At 35.4% G+C, this 12,103-nt stretch overlaps 1 protein-coding gene across 2 annotated transcripts in view; it reads right to left on the reverse strand.

Annotated features, from left to right (window-relative positions):
• Positions 1 to 11,901, reverse strand: part of LOC101701902 (mucosal pentraxin) — a 56,991-nt gene extending 45,090 nt beyond the window's left edge. The window contains exons 1-3 of one of the 2 annotated variants that reach the window (XM_087190988.1): positions 11,020 to 11,901; positions 6,491 to 6,567; positions 3,741 to 3,885 (exon numbers count right to left, since the gene is read on the reverse strand). The gene's annotated coding sequence lies outside the window, so the exon portion shown is untranslated. Of the gene's footprint in view, positions 1 to 3,740; positions 3,886 to 6,490; positions 6,568 to 11,019 lie in introns of those variants that run through there. The other variant, XM_087190987.1, reaches the window with a different exon arrangement.
• Between the last annotated feature and the right edge of the window lie 202 nt (positions 11,902 to 12,103).

Consider the following 12,103-nt stretch of genomic DNA (forward strand, 5'->3'; position numbering starts at 1 on the left):
ATCTTTCTGGAACATAAAATAGGTAAAACACTTGAAGACATAGGTGTAGGAAAGGACTTTCTAAACAGAACTTCAATTGCACAAGAAATACCAGCAAGAATCAATAAATGGAATTATATCAGGCTAAAAAGCTTCTGAACAGCAAAAGAATCAATCAATACAGTAATGAGACAACCTACAGAATGGGAAAAATATTTTTTCCAGCTACTCCACAGAGGACTAATATTTAGAATAAACAAAGAACTCAAAAAAAAATTAAATCATTTAAAATTAAAGACCCAGTCAAGAAATGGCAAGAGAAATGGACAGACACTTGAGAGAGGAAGAATTACAAATTGTCAACAAATATATGAAAAATGCTCAATATCTCTGGACATTAGAGAAATGCAAATTAAAACAATGCTAAGATTCCTCCTTACTCCACAAAGAATGGCAATCGTTAAGAAACCAAATAACAAATATTCACATAGTTAATGAAAAAAGGAACCCTCCTTCATTGTTGGTGGGAATGCAAGCAAATACAACCATTATGGAAATCAGTATGGAGATTTCTCAAAGAACTGAAATTAGAAACTCCAGCTGGGCATGATGGTGCACACCTGTAATTTCAGCACTCAGGAGGGTGAGGCAGGAGGATCGCTGAGAGTTTGAGGCCAGCTAGTGAGTTCAAGGCCAGCCTGAACTACGTAATGAGACCCTGTCTCAAAAAAAAAAAAAAAGAAAGAAAGAAAGAAAAGAAATACCATATGACCCAGCTATGCCCCTGCTAGACATCTTTCACCAAGAGTTTAAGACACGATACTAGACATGCATACCAATATTTATAGCAGCACAATTCATAACAGCTAAATCCTGGAAGCAGCCTGTATAACCAGCAACAGATGATTACATAAAAAATGTGGTATTTATATTTAATGGAATACTATTCAACTGCAAAGAATTACAAATTTGAGCCATGGATATGCCTGGAAAATATAATGTTGAGTGAAATAAACCAGCCACACAAGCTTAAATACCATATGGTATCTCTCATTCATGTGCGGCAAGTACAAACAAAGAAAATGATAAAGGGGCCAGGGATTTAGCTCAGTGGTGTTGATGCCTGCCTCACAAGTGCAAGGTCTTGAGTTCAATCCCTGGTACCAAAAAGAAAATGATAAAAGTTGGATAGAAAAGTACAAGGGGATGGATCTCTTGCAATAGGGAAGTGGCTCAAGGAAGCAATAGTAAGGGATGAGGAGGAAGGGAAGGGGAATAAAGATATCCCATGTATAGGAACCTAATAACCCAAGGTAATATCAACATTATATACCATAACAGGAGCTAAGGCAAATAATATCAATAAAAAAGAAAAATGGGATAGGGGAACTGGAGGAGGAGGGAGGGATGGAAGGGAAGGAGAGGAAGTGGATTAAATAAAAAAGAAACGTGTGGCAATATGTATGTGTAAGCATTCCCCAAGACCCAAGATGATTGTAAATTACACTAACTGCAAACATGTACAAATAAAATAAACTATTAAAAACAAAACATTCTCCCAAACAAAGCGTCTTGAGATAAGTGATAATGGAAAACAACACACCAAAAGACATGAGATCCAGCAAAAGCAATCCTGAGAGGAAAGTTTATAGCAACAAATTCCTACATCAAAAAAGGAGGATCTCAAATGAATGACTTAATGTTTTATTAGAAAAAGAACAAACTAAATCCAAAATTAGCAGAATGAAGAGAATAACAGTTTAGAGCACAACTAAATGAAATGGAGACTACAAAAACTAGCAGAAAAATGAATAAAACCAAGAATCATTTTTTAGAAGATAAATAAAATTGACAACCATTAGCTAAGAAAAAAAAAGAAGACAAGAAATTTTCCAAAAGCTCAGGCAACAAAAATAAAAATTGACAAGTGGGATTACATCAAACTAAAAATCTTCTCCACAGCAAAGGAAGCAAATCAACAGATTAAACAAATAAGCTACAAAATACAAGATATTATTTATAAGCCATACATCTGATAAGGGATTAATATCCAAAATATCCAAGGAACTCAAAAAATCAATAGCAAAAAACCCTATATTTTTTAAATGAGCAAAGAACCTTAATAGTTATTTTTCAAAATAAGACATATAAATGGTCAATTGATTTAAAAAACAATCAATATTTCTAACCATTAGGTAAATACGTAGTAAAATCATGATATCTCCTTACTTCTGTCAGATGGCCTTTCTCAAACTAATGGAAGATAAATCTTAATAAAGATGTGGAGGAAAAAGAAACCCTCCTACGCTGTTGATAGGAATATAAACCAGTACAACCATTATGAAAAACAGCACAGAAGAACTTCAAAAAACTATAAATAAAGTTACCATACAATCACACAGTCCTCCCTCTGTGTATATATCCAAAATATTTGAAACTGGTATGTTGAAGAGATACATGCCATCCCATGTTTATTGCAGTACTATTCACAACAGCCAAGTTACAAAACCACCCTAAGTGTACATCAACCAATGAATGGATGAAGAAAATGTAAAATGCTTTGTATATACAAAGGAATACATATATATGAATTTTTATATATGGAATATATATATTCCTTAAAAAGAAAAAAATTATGTTATTGGCAACAACGAGGATGAGCCTGGAGGTCAATATGCTAAATGAAATAAGCCAGAAACAGAAAGACAAACACTACATGTTCTCAGTTATATGTGCGTTAAAAAAAAATCAAACACATAGAAGCAGAGATTACAGTAGGCACCAGAGACTGGGGGATGTGGGAATGAGGAGACACTGGTCAAAGGGATCAGAGTTTCACTTAGAAAGGGGAATAAATGATGAGTACTTGAAGTAATGGATACTGTATTCAATACTTGAATCAATTATTCCATGTTGTCTATACCTATCCAAGCATTACTTATACTCCCTAAGTACATATAATTATAATTAATCAATATTCAATAAAAATAAAACTTTTAAATATTTAATGAGCTTTAGGCATTTGGCAAGACTTTGGGGTAAAGGGAACAGAAGATACATTCTTGCACATAGAATTTAAGGCCCAGGAAGAGGGACAAGTTAAGAGGTAATTAGGAAAATACATAGAAGTATTTCATTCTGTCTGGGGATCAAGCAAAGCTTCTGATAGGAAATAATATCCAAATGACAAGTAAATAAAAGGAGGAATTTATAACAGTGTGATTGTTATGAATATTTGTTATAGGACAAAGCAATAATGTGGAAAAAAAAATCAAGAGGTATACCTAGTGTTTGGAAAACAGAAAGTAGTTTTTGTAGTAGTAACAGAAAATAAGAATGTAGATCATAGGATGGTGAGCAGCAGGAAGGACCAGTGAAATTATAGAAAGATAACTACTTTAAGATAAACAGGGCCCAGCTTATTAAGACATTTTAATCATGTCAGCAAGTATGAACTTTATCTTACTAGCCTCTGGAGGGAAAACACGGGAGGCTCTCAGCCACAGAAATTCAACTGGCATTTTGAAAATATCACTCTGTTGACTGTTGGAAGAAGGGGATTAACCCTTGACACAAAATAACTAGTTGTTGAGCTCTTCCAATAATCCAAATAAGAGACCGTAGGTGATAAGAAAGAAGAGAACAAAAAGGAGGTGGAAATAGATAGGAAGTGGAATTGCTAGAACTCAGGACTACTGGTGTATGAAGTGACAGGGAGCTGGCTAATCCTTGATGATGCGAGTGTATCCACACCTTCTTACCTGGTGCAATCAGTGGTGATCAGGATGGTAGGCTCTTGGTGCTAAAAACATGGCGGCATTAGGTAAGGAATTCCTGAGAAGAAAGTTCTAATTGTGCCATTCTGAGCCTTTGTCTGGACTTCTGAATAGTCCCTGACTCCTGCTCCTGAGGGAGTGAAAGAAGCAGAAAATTCCAGAATGAATGCTTGGTGCATCTGTGCACAAGAATAGGGAAGGACTTTAATACAAGGACAAGTAAGAGTCTTGCTGAGGTAGAAGGAGCAGCAGGACACACGAGTGGTTTCCACCTCTCCTCCAAATGAAATGGAGGAGTGGGGAAGACTTGATGTTCCCAGGATGAGATCTTATCTGTCAGCAGGCAATTACTTCTTCATGGAGAGCCTTTGGTAAAGTGAGGTAATTAGCTTGCCCCTCGCTCAAATCCTGATCTCTAACAGCTCCCTGGGAGGACCCGAGACTCACACTGCTTTCCTGGACAATGACATCTTACCACATGAGCAAGCAACCTTCCTCCTGCTGATTATTCCCTATGTGCTGGCTCATGAAAGCTGCAGTTCAGATCCACAACAGAACCTTCATTTTACTTTTGTTCACTCTTCTGTGCAGTGAGGTTTCCTTCTAAATAAAGCTATGTTATGGGTCTAGTTATTGTGTGATTCTGAATGGATACTACACCTACCAGCAGCAACCATGCTGTGATGCTTAGGTCCTGCTGGGTCACAGGCCTATACTCTTGTGCTGTTATAAAACTATTTTGGTAAAACTGGGAAAAAAACAAAAAGAGCACTGCCATTTAAAACACCAGCTTCATTCTGGAGGATGAACCTTGTTAAAAATAATCTCCTGGAATCTACCAGTCTTTTTGGCCACTAATGTAGTAGCCTGCCCCTTTGCCAAACACCTTAATGGTTTCTGGTACAGCCAAAGCTGGCCTGGAATTGAGTTTTGGAGTAAAGACTAGAGAGAGCTGTGTTCTGTGCTATAGAATAAAAAGAATCCAGAATTCATGGAGGGGAGCAGGGAGAGGGACATAAAGACGGGAAAAGCAAAAAGGAGCCCGAAAGAGTTAAAAGTATGTGCAGTCCATTAATCTGAAATACTTCATGGGAGTGGAGGTACAATAATTTCGGAGAGGGAGACCAACATTCACTGGGAAGTGAGAATTTTGGGAATGGCTTTGAAACCCATGTCCCTCCTCACCTTCTTTTTAAGCTTTTAGTAAAGACTGATATACACCATATGTGGGAAATTTGAAGCAGAAAAGTGTGTATTCCGTGAATGTGAACACATGAATGGGCAGGTGTGCTTTCCATTTGAAACAATGTATAACTGAACTAATCCAGCAGGAGCCAGAGCTAAGTGTGGGAATATAAACCCCTGAGGACCAAAGAGATCATGAGGCCTGCATGTGTCTTTCCACACTTTCTGAATGGGAGTTGAGAATATTTTGAATGAAATGTTATATCAGGTAAACACTTGGTTGTTCTAGCCATGACTGCCTCTGACATATATGAAGTGTAGGGAAATATAAAAAAGGACCATATTTCTATAAATATATAAAAGCTTCAAATTAAGCAAAAAGATGGTAAATTACCTATATTCTAAAACTTTACTTAGGCAAATATATCTTTCTACCATCAAAACGAAAAATACACATGGAGGTAGGGTTTTAATATCACTGAGAGTTGGCAAAATGTGAAAGATGTCTGAAATTATTGTTGCATGTGTTTGGATGTTCTTTTTATGGACTAGCTATGTTTGGATTAGAATATACATATACTTATTTCTTAAAATACATATTTATTCCAATAAATTTATTTTTCTTACTTTTACTCCAGAAAAATAACTATCTTTTTCAATTAATATTTTCAAATAATTTTTATCTTACAGTGAGCAACACCGAATTATATATTTTTCCTTGAGTTGTTGTGATTCTTGGATATTTTTTGTTAATGCCATTTTAAATAAAATTTGTTTTTCTGAGGTAGTAGCAATTGGGGTGACAAGAAAATCCTTAAAAATATTTAAAGTTGGAAATTAGCATAAATTTTATTTTAATATTTAAACATTGTAATGAGATCAATATAATAATCTTTTTCACACTATATGTTACAAAATGTCTAAATTTATCATATAAATTACTATCATATAATTCTTTACTGTATCTAGAAGCAGTATCTAGATCTACACAGTATTACTGAAGTTCTTTTACAATTTCAATGCTGGAATACTGTAAAGAAAACTAAAACTGATAATGTCTAGTTATCTCTTTCTATGATAGTATTATGGTCTGTAATGGACTTACACATAGCTTGTATAGAAATTAGTATAAAAAATATTTGTGTATGAATTCTTTCCTTCAGAGATATGGAAATACTTTTTTTCTTTTCTTGAATTACGTTTATGTTATACAAATACAACTTTTGTTGTACCTTTCACATGTCATTTATCCCAGCTTAGAAAAAACATTTTCTTATCTAAAATATTGAGGTTTATTTTTTTTAAGCTAAAATTTCAGCAACTTTTATCAAGTACCTTTAAAAAGCCCTATACTGCTGTTTTACAAAGCATAACAAACTAGCTCATTTGGTAAAAACATTCTACATCAATAATTTGCATTAACTTTTACTAAAACAGCTACAGCATCAAAAGAGTTAAAGTAAATTGGAATTTGTAGAAAAGAATAAGATACTTCACGTTATGTTTGAGGAAAGAGCTAAGAACAGACATTAAAGGCAACAATGACTTACAGCATCACTCCCAGCAAGCACAGAACACTAGGGATGAAGTTGAACAATTTAAACTTCAGAAAGCCCATTTCAAACAACTGAAAAAAAACACATGAACAAAACCACAAAAATCTAGTCACGCACTTAAAGATTTCTTCATGGTCTTTCTGCATACTCAAAAACTGAAGTTTCCTTCTTTTCTTTTTTTTGCATCATAACATTTGATAAAAGACTTTTGGTTTTGCTTGTTTGTTTTTCAAAATAATAAATCCACTCAGAGTAACAGCTATCAGAAGAATTGGAGTTTATGTACTGTATACAACTTATAGCAAAAAGAACTTAGTTTGATGTTGGTGGTTGTGTTCACAAACTTTTGCTAACATTAATATAGTAAGCAGTATTTCTTATCAAATGGATAACATGTTACACTTAATTCTATTTTCTACTAACAAAAATGATTCAGGGTCTCTTCATTCTTTGTTTAATCTAAATTTAACTATTTTTTAAGCAGCATTTGGTTGGCATTTCCATCAAATGTCTTATAGTAATTATAAAATCTAATTTGACTTGCCTTTTGTCAAAGCACATTCCGTCTTCAGTAGAACCAGAAAATACTATGGATAATCCTTGAATTGTTTAATATCATGTCTTATGGTTAGTGGTCTGTCTTCTACTGAAAAATTCTAACTGTAGAATGTATATAGAACCAAAATAATCTGCATTTTTGGCTAAAATTTTGATGATATATTCATTTGAGTTGAATTCTGCTTTGTGATGGCCATTTCCTAGTATTTTCATCTAATAATAGCCAACAAGTTTTAAAAGATGGCCATTTTTGTGAATATGACTTTATCTTTCAGTGTCAGAAAAATCGCATTTGCTGCTTCCAAATTATAAATTTAACTATAGTTTTCTTTTTATTCTCATAATTTTCATTAGTAGCTAAAGTCTTATTTAATAAAAGTAGGAAGTTCCACACATTTCCTCTCATCTGGTCAAGTTTCAGTTTAATTATAATATTCTTGTTCACAAGCATTGCTTTCATAATTAAATCTTTATGGAACAAAAAAATTAAGATGTCTTAATCACAAATTCTATATATAGGTCTTATAGGTCAGAAGTGTGTTTGTTTTCATTGTTTACAGCTCAGAATAGTTGATCCTCTTTTTCTTTTTTAACACTATGATTTTTAGAGTTTAAACTTCTTAAATATTTTAATCACATTCTTAACTTGTATTCATTCTCATTGGCCTAAAGAGTTTTGAAAACATCTTTCTTCAAAGTACACAAAGTTTGAATATATTTTCATTAAAATGCAAAAGTAAATATGTAGTATTTCATAAGTAAGATAATTTTTGTGCTGAAGATAGTTCTAAAATACTTAACTGTGTTCAAATTAAAAGGCAAATATGAGTTACTGTTAATAAATATTATTTAATTCACAATTTTCTTAAGCTGAAGTTTTAATTGATATTTTAAAACTTTACTTCCTTCTTGTCAAATATCATTACAAAATTAAATCATAATTATAGAGTTCAATGTCTACGTACTTGCCAATGTACAGAAGCAGTGCCATGTCTTTTGAAAAGTATGTATGTTATATTTGCTATGAATTATCTAAACTTAGGAGTAATAATATGTACTGTTCAGCCCTGCCAAACATTCCTCATCTGCCACCTGCAGCTTGTGCTAGTCCGCGAGTCTCTGTAAAAGCACTAATTGCAATGCAAACAGCAGCATGGAAATGGACAATTGGCACTACTGGGAAATGATAATCTTTTATATAAAAACTCACTGCATTCATGTTATCTGAAAGGACAAATTTGACAAGTTAATTAGTTTGTTTTTTTCTGTGAAGAGCTTCTGCCATTCAAACCTCTCCTCATGCTAGGGAATATCCATGGTGTCAAAACCTACCAAGTTGGTCATATTGGGACACAATTACATTTTATTTTGAGGACAAAAGAAGAGACATGATGAAGCACTTCTCTAGGGGAGAGAAAGGTGTTGTTGGAACAGATGTTAGGGTTTTGTGTCTTTAGACCAGCCCTGGGCACTGGATCCCAAGAGCTGAAACACATTTGTGTTTTTAATAAATTCATTTTTAATATGTTTATGATAAGTGAGTCCCTCTAAAAAGTGAGGCCTACTTCCTTCAAAATCCCTTTGCTCAAATTAAAAAGTATTACAACACAAACAATTGTAGCAATTGTTTAAAATATTTTCATGGCAATAAAATGTCATAAGTTTGGCTGATCAGCATATGTCTTGGTGATGAGCAGCCATATGCCCTTTCTGGCTTTACCCTAACTGATAATTCTCACATTAGTCAAGAGCCATATATCTTGAATTTTAAACTCTTTCTAGTTGTAGATATTGGTGGCTATATTTTTGCTCTTCATCCACTTTTCCTTCTTTGGTTAAGAAAAAACTAGGGGCTGGGGATTTAGCTCAGTGGTGTCGCCGCCTGCTGCACAAGTGCAAAGACCCGAGTTCGATCCCCAGTACCCCAAAAAAACCAAAAAAACCCCTAAGCTTTTCTAGTAATTGTCCCTTGCTAACTGTGTGCTGTATCCACAGAGATGGAATATTCTGAGTACCTAAGCTGGATTGTCTGCTGCACCACTGTACTGGGCATGTAGCACATGATGGTCCATCAGAGTGGCTTTGGACTAGACATGATTAGTTCCAAAATGGATATGTGGCTTCAGCAAAGATAGGGTTTTCCAGGGATCAATACAGTCTCTGAGATTTCTCTACTCAAAATTATCAGTGCTAGAGACCATGAAAGCCCAAAGCTGCTGTAATATTTTCACCACAAGCTAGAGATTAAGAGAAAGACACCTGACAATGTCATTTGAGGCCCCGGATCCAACATTAACCACTGTGGATTATTGAGCTATATGAACAAATACATTTTTAAAATTCTTGTCTTTTTTCTTATGTAGTTTAGGTTACATTTTTGTCATTTATAACCAAAATGTTCCAAATAATACATAACTTTCCTCCCACCAGCCTTCTGGTCTGGTTCTTTTATGTACTTTAGTTCAGCATTTTCAACATGACTTCCCCATTCAAGGATCTGAGACACTGAACTAAAGAGTGAATGCAGATAACAATGGCTTACTGTTTTCTCTCTCCATGTAGAAGAATTTATCATATCCTCTGTCATTTATTTTGTTGATATATGTATTATTACCCTCAGTGTGTCAAAAGAAGAAATATTTGCTCATAAAGTTCAAGTGTCTCTTGCTCAATATCAATAGCTCGAAGCCAAATAAGGTAAGATTTGGAGCCTGGACTGACTGACTCCAAAATATAAACTTTCTATCTCCCACTAACAAAATCACCAGTTTGCTGATAGGTTTGTTGTTTGTTTTAAATGCCCTAGATTAAGCTATTGTCAGTGACCTTTCTCTTTAAGGTTGTCTACCATGTCTTCTCATTTATTTCTCTCAGATCATTGATCTTTCCTTAGCGTCTTATAAGAAATTAATTTAATCATTAGCTGTTCTCAGGCTTGCCTTTTCAGAATTCGTCTTAGAATTCTTCTTAGTGTTCCTGGCATGTGATAGGCAACAGGCCTATGGCCATGTGTTGGGAATAACCTGAGCGATGGATTACTTGCTTGTTTGCAGTGTAAAAAGAACGAGTGGGTTTCCTAGAGTCTTCTCTGTTACAGTAAACTTCCTTAGTCCCTTTAGTTCATGTGTATGTTGAAGGAGGTTAGGTTATTGTAGTCTGTATGAAGATCCAAATCCCTAGGGAGATTAATTTGATAACCACTTACAGGATGGCCAAGAGGAGAAAGAGGCAGGAAGCAAAAAGATGGTGTCGTTCTATCACCAGAACAAGCCAGAAGTTTATAATGCTCTTATTAACATATGACAAGTATTTATTTGCTTATTTCTACTACTAGACTAATATAAATGCCATAAAAGCAGAGACAGTATTTGTCGGTTTGTTAATTTTTTGAACATGCAGTACAAAGCACACGACTTTACACTTAGTGTTAAGCACATAGGTTTTAAAGTCAGACTGCTTAGGTTCAAATCCTGGATCAACAGTATATATAGGCTCCATGGTATTAGCAAGCCACATAATTTCCATCACATTTAATTTCCTTATCTTTAAATGAAGATAACTGTCATTGTGAGGATTAAGTTGTATAGGCTATTGGGAGTGATTATTGTCATGACTGCACACATTAAGCACTCAAAAAATCCTATTGCTATTGTGCCCATGATTATAAAGTTATCAATAAACATGTAAAACGAATTAGTTGTAGGTTCCAGATCTTCACCATTTCTCTCCTTAACTTCTCCACACTGTTTGACAATGTTCGCTGCGTTCAGCCCAAATGTCAGGCGGGATGTGATCAATGAAATGTGGAGAGTATTGGCCACCTCCCTTTTGCAAGTCTAGTAGCTTTCTCATCTAACCAGGGGTTGACTCATATTGTGCTTACTGAAACCATGGGAGCTTTTGCAAACATATTTCCCTTCTCAACTAGTTCAGGGGAATCTTGAGGGCAGAAATCAAGAACTCACCAGGCTGGAACCCAGCAATTACGGTGATAGCTTTGGCTTCAAAATGAGGTGTGGACCTGAAGGCAAACAGAAAGGACATTGTTCCCTCAGTGATTCCAGGAAGCAAAAAAATAAATAAGTAGGCATCACCGCAACTGGGGATGGATGGAGAGAATAAAAGTTAAAGCTGGGAGGCAGGATGGAGACAATGATAAAGACTTTCTTTATGTGTCAGCAAATGGCAAACTGAAGAAATAAAACTGTACTTATAACTATTCACCCAAATATAGTTTGCAACCTGAGAGCTTTGCGTATTGCAGTAAAGTGACTTTGTCCTCTGAAGCAGCTGTAGGGGAAGGCGGAGCTGAAGAACCAAGGGGAAAGCCAATGAGTCCTGGGGCATGATCTTCTGAGGAGTGACTCTCTCTCCCCTTTATGGAGTGATGATAGAAATGTGCTCAGAGGCAAAAGTGGCCACAGCGCCTGCTGTCTGGAAGCTGCTCCGGGCACCTGCTTCATCACATGTTTGTGGAAAGCAGGTGCTTTTACCAGCCCAGATGGACACCTCCTGTTTCTGTGCCAACATCCTGAACTTGTGGGCACTGAACAGCAGCCAATGGATTATGTTCTGACTGAACTGTCACTGTGGGCCTGAGCCCTGTTGCTGAACTTAGAGCATTTCTCCATGCCCTTGGATCTGCTCTCTCTGTGGACATAGGCACTCCTGGGCAAAACCCCCACCTCCCGTCTCTCGCACACCTAGAACTGGGCCAGACTAGCTTCTAGTCTAGAAAAGGAGCTCGCTCTTCTTTTGAATAAGTCCTTCTCCATGATTGGGATCTTTAAAAATCCGTAATGAAGATTTGTTTAAAGAGTTGATCAGTTAACTAATTAAGAGGTTATTTCTAACATTAATTGTAACTTCTATAAAAATTAGGATTATATTTATCTACCACCCAAATATAAGATTCTTTCTCCCCAACACAAAATGCCTTGGGAAAATATAATATGTGACAAGGTTGCATCTAGAAAACAGAAGAAAATAATTAAAATAAGTCTAGCATTTATTTGGTCCTCTCAGAAAAACTTTCAAGGAAGTTCTATT

This window comes from Heterocephalus glaber, unplaced genomic scaffold, assembly GCF_053883595.1.
Source record: "Heterocephalus glaber isolate CG9 unplaced genomic scaffold, H.glaber_assembly_v1.0 deba00001561, whole genome shotgun sequence".
NCBI classification, from domain to species: domain Eukaryota; kingdom Metazoa; phylum Chordata; class Mammalia; order Rodentia; family Bathyergidae; genus Heterocephalus; species Heterocephalus glaber.